Source organism: Micropterus dolomieu, linkage group LG01, assembly GCF_021292245.1.
Source record: "Micropterus dolomieu isolate WLL.071019.BEF.003 ecotype Adirondacks linkage group LG01, ASM2129224v1, whole genome shotgun sequence".
In the NCBI taxonomy this organism is placed as follows: Eukaryota; Metazoa; Chordata; class Actinopteri; order Centrarchiformes; family Centrarchidae; genus Micropterus; species Micropterus dolomieu.
This window is the reverse complement of record NC_060150.1, coordinates 46,012,851-46,018,521: the sequence shown is the minus strand read 5'-3', so window position 1 is coordinate 46,018,521 and position 5,671 is coordinate 46,012,851.

Below are 5,671 nucleotides of genomic sequence, written 5' to 3'. Positions count from 1 at the left end.
GGCTGAGATTTTCCCTGTTAAAGTCACCAAGAACAATAACAAGGGAGTCCGGGTTTGTCTGCTCCATACACAGTATCCGGTCGGCACTTCAACTTTAATCCATCAGTTACCTTGTCTGTAAAGAAATTTAGGCCTACACCTGAAACAAGAATACCACTGGGTAAATAGGGCTATTCTACTGTGGATTTGGAATTGTTGCCCAACTTTGATCAGAGGTTTTCAAAGAGACGGACCTCCAGAGGTAATGTGGCTCTGTGTGGCTCTTCAATGATGGTGACAACTGAGGTAACCCAAGAGGCTGAAAAGTTACACCATGGTGGCTTTATTTCTGCTGGACAGGTAATCAGGCTTTTATCATTTTGATGGTAATAGTTACTTTCATCACTAGCAAACGTAGCTACCTACTTAGCATATAGCTAACGGTAGCTACGAGTGAAGGCTGGTGTAGGAGCCAGAGTAGAGACGATGAATTATATCTAGCTGTAGGTGAGCTGGAAAACAGCAGCGCAAGCTGTGTTTTCCGACGCTAACATTAGGTTAGACAATGTAAGTGTAGACTGCGCCGGTTTAGTTATTCACCATTTAGGTTTATTGATACACTATGTTTACACCTATCTTTACCTTGTATCTAATCTGTTTGTGTGATTATCTTGTGTCTGGCGTTGTTTGACTGAATGTTACTCTTTTACAATGTGGTGATGTAGCTGTGTGTTTGTAGTTATGAGAAAGACATTTCAATGTTAGTGTACATAAACAATGATGGCTAAAGTTCCCAAGTATGTCTGTTAAGCTACCTATAATATAGTTTGACATTGTTCGTAGCTAAACCTACGGTGTGAAAACCTTTTACTGTAATTGGTGCTGTTATGCCATTACTTATATTTTACCAGAAGTAAAAATTCCTGTATGTTTTATTTCTACTGTGCCCTCAGGTCACCTGCAGATTTGGAGTCTTCTATCACCTTGTCCTTCTCACCAGTATATGCTGATCGGACCATGCTGGCTGGCATGGATTACAGCCAGTAGAAAAGCTGATGACACAATTCAGTATGTTTCATTATGAGTACTCTCGTGCATTTTACTCAATACATCTTAGACCTGCAGAGTGCAATCCTTCTCCTCCGACGGTTGTCTACTACTGAGGAGATGCCTAGAAGCAGAACCAGGAGACCTGATGATCCCCGACAACATGGGGTTCAGTCAGGTGTCCCTGCTCCAACTGTGTTGCTAAATACAGCAAAATATAACTCAAAAAGTAATATGGTTGGTTTTGAAATGTGGTAATCATGTCATGGAGGTGATTGTGATATGTTTAACCATCTCCATAGCAGAAACTCAATGCTACGTGTAAAGTCTGTTAGTGACATTACATCTTACAACCTGCTAGGATTAAACCTCTGTATTGTCCCAGTGGATCAGGATAACAGTTGCATATCTTCCACAAACAGCAACTCAGTATCACGACTCTGTGAGACCGTCTTAGTGCTCCACACTGCCACACTACAAACTGTCTGTATGCTGCCTGACTGAACTGTCTGTTACTCTGTCCTGGGTCTGGAAGATCAGCCATGTGTGGTGCATGGAAACAGTAGTCTGGATGTTGTCCACAGTCCTCAGATGCTGGCCTGTAAAGGAATATATAGTTGTTGTATAGTTGTTACATATCACTTATTGATCTTATTGTCATGTTCATTCAATGTTTACTGTCTGCTTACACTTGATATCACATCAGTGAATTTTTGTTGATTCAAAACTTGATCAGAACTTTACTAAAACATTACTAGTACTGATCTGTGTACTATTACAATACCAATATTGGATGATGTAACAGTGCTATTTTTGATTAAGATAAATAAAGTTGACGCTCAGAGCAAGCACACACACACACACACACACACACACAGACACAGACACACACACATAAACTAACCTGATATCCTATAATGGAGAGTGGAGGAACAACACTATTAATGATTGTTCTATGATAAATTATGTGTTTATGAATATAGAAAATGGGATGATGGGGCAATTTGGAAGAGTTTGGAATTCATTGTTGGCTGTGTGAAAAGAGTGGGGTTGGAATTTTCAATTGATAAAACAAAGAGAAAAATCTTTATAAAGAAAATAATTGCTATTGAGGAAAAACTAAAATTATAGAATCAAAAATTGAAAAGAGGGAAACACTACATTTATGGTGTGTTAATGATGGAGTGACATAGGCTATACATATTACTTATTTTATTATGTAGATCAATATAAGATTACGGCTGGGTGAATGGGATCAGCAGCAAACAAAAGGTTTAGACAATTGAAAAAGCTAAATGGTGTCTGGTTGTCAGGGTCGGTGGGTGCGCAAAGAAGGAGTGAGTGTCAGGGAAAATAATTCCTTCCCAAAGAAGAGTCAAATAGATGTGTTGAATCATTTCTTTATGTAACGTGGCCACGGAGAGAACGCACGGTTACTCTCCCAAACTCAGCATTTCCTCTCCTTAAGTACAGAACAAGTACAAAGCCAACAACAGCCAACAAATGGTAGATGAAGGAAAACAAATGGCATATTAGCATACACTCAAAAACTCTTCCTGAGCTAAGAAAGGAAATGCAAATATATGTGGCATCAGATGTTACTCTGTCTCTTGACTGGTCTATGTTAAAACTCTCACCTAAATGACAGCAGACGTTTATTGTAAATCATACAACCCTTTGTTTAGGAATAAAAACCCTGTGGCCAATGCTAATTTCTCACAAGTTAATTACTGTGAAATCCTAAAAATCAGCAACTTTTAATGTATTTCTCACATGAGCCTAAATGCACGACACTTAGCGCTGAGATACAGTTCCAGGTTTCTTTAATCGAGGAAAGACCAACAGGCAAGACAAAACTCACATGTAGTGAAAACTGGCACATCCAAACATGCAGACCGAGGTAGCACTGTGACTGGCAGAACGCACAACATTCGACAGAGCATACATGCAACATGCGTCAAAGACCGGACAAACTAAGCTAGACACAAGCAGACAGGATACGAATACACTAATAACAAGGAACACAGACTGAAGAAAAGATAAAACAGAACTCAGAGCAGACATGGGCAAGACAACACAGAAGTACACAGACCAGGAGTAAACACTTAAGACATGAACTAAGGTACAGGACTAAGAACTAAGACACCAAACTAGGAAATAGGATACGAGACAAGGCAGATACGAAGTAACTTAAAGATGCAGATGAATAAAATAATAAAGGCTACACAGAGACTAAAGCAGAATGATCAAAATCAGATTAATTAATGAAACTGGTGGAAAACATAAATTGACACCTAACAAACAGGCAGAACCCGAGCATGATGGTAGAGAACTAACACATGCAGGAACAGAACTAAACAAGTACTAAGGCAGACACCGAGATAACAGCACAGATCAGAACCACCACACAGAACAACAAGACCACAGACAGACAGGACTGAAACCCAGACACAGAGAAACCAAAATCAAAACACAGAGAAGGCATGGCCAAAATAATATAACCCAGACAAGCTCAGGACAGGATCGTGACACTGGTAGCTTTGAACATTTTATTTTGTGCACATTTAAACGCTCCTGCGTTTGCAGGAAGAAGGACCAATTGATTGAAATTGTTAGCAGTTGGATGATGGTTGGTGAATGATTTTCTACAAAAATTAATATTAAAAGAAAGTATTACATTATTATTTTTATTACGATTTGCTTAAAGGTTAAGTGTGTAAGTTTAGTGGTGAGGGTTGCGAATTGCACCCCCCTCCCCTATACAAGCGAGTAGTATAGCTATGGTGCCTGAGACAGGACAAAGATGTCCTCTGTGAGATAGAAGTGTTTGCCAGTCAAGAAATGAGGTTTCTTTAGATAGACCCATCCATCCATGCATCCATTGTCAACCGCTTATCCTGCGCACAGGGTCGTGGGGAGCTGGAGCCAATCCCAGCTGACATCGGGCGAAAAGCGGGGTACACACTGGACAGGTCGCCAATCCATCGCAGCCACAGTCCATTATAAAACACATAATACCTGAAGTTTACAAAGGCATTGTCAGGTGAGGATCAAGGCTCCTCTCACTTTGTTTAATTAGATAAGCAATCTGCAAATCTTACTAAAATATGTTTCTTATTTTCTTTTTTAAATACAACAGAAACAAAGTAGTACTGACAGCCATAATTTCAGCTTGTAGTAAAACTGTGCAACGTTTTAATGGTCATTTAGCATGTGAAAGTACAAATTACACATTTGTGTGCACAGTGGCAAAGCAATATCCAATAATAATATAATGTAAATTATATTACATTTTATTCATTGTTGGTCACTTGAAAGGCACACTGTCTTGTTATATATCACCATTAGCAGTAAAGAAATACATGTTTTTCACCAGGGCAGTAAAATGTGAAGTTTAGCTGCTGATCTGAGCTTCCCTGCTATTACCGTTTTATTACCAATAATATTCATCAGCTGTATGACTCATGAAGGTAAGGGCACATTTCTGTCCACGTAACAAAGCCATAACAGAGCGATGGAGAATAACATGAAATTACAATCCAACTACATATTTTTTCTACCAGCACAGTAAAACTTTAGCTGGCTGATCTGAGCTTCAATGCTGGAAGCTTGCCAATTGACCCTTCACAAGCCAGCTGGCCAATCACAGTGCAGTATAGGACTCACTCTAACTGAGCTCCGATAATTTCATGGCTGCTATCCATTGACTCTAATGCAAAAGGAGTCATTTTCTAGCTTTTTGTGTGTTTTTTCTAAGAAATGGTCAAACACTGTTCTTGGGGCACTTAATTAATAGTTACAGTTGCTACCCAGAGAGGTTGATAGGAGAAGTACGATTTATTCTCTTTCCAAAAACTAAAATAAATTAATGTTAGTTAGCTAACTCTATCTAAGATTTAACTTCCTTCTGAATGTAATGTATAGCCCTGCTGTTCTGCTTTTTAACGACTGTAATAATGAATAGAGGTCTATCAAGCTTTACAGGAACAGTGTTGATCCTTAATATCGCTTTCATTTGTCTCGATCGTTGGGGGATGCGATTGTTCACTTGTACTGTGTGATCAGTAGGCTTTAGCTTCTATATTTAATTTTTTTCACATCAGTTTGAGTCAGTTTGACAGCCTGAATACAACCTTCAAATGTATAATGCAACTGCAAAACTGCCTGCTTCTTTCTGAGATCGCTTTTTCCAACAAATTTGAATATTTCTCCGGGTAGTGCAGTAATAGACCGTGGAGGCACCAACATTTGTCGGACTTAGCAACAGTAACGCGGAGGGCAGGGCTTAGCGAAGGGTCAATTAGTGATCAGCTGATTGTCAGTGCTGGGTGCTGGAGAGAGAAATGAAATTAATCCAACTAACGTTAAATATTTTACACCACAAACCAAAGCACGGAGAGAATAAAACAATCCAACAAACCTTACATGATTTTTTTACCAGGGCAGTAAAAGTTTAGCTGGCTGATGCTTCCCTGCTGTAAGCTAACGTTACGGTTTTATGGCCAATTAACGTTACTGATCAGCTGATTGTCTCACTAACGTAACCGGCAAAGCCAACCCACAGGCTGGAGAATAAGTAGGTGATATGAAATTAATCCAACTACATACTTTACACCACTGACAGGGGAAACACCTCATGTCTCTC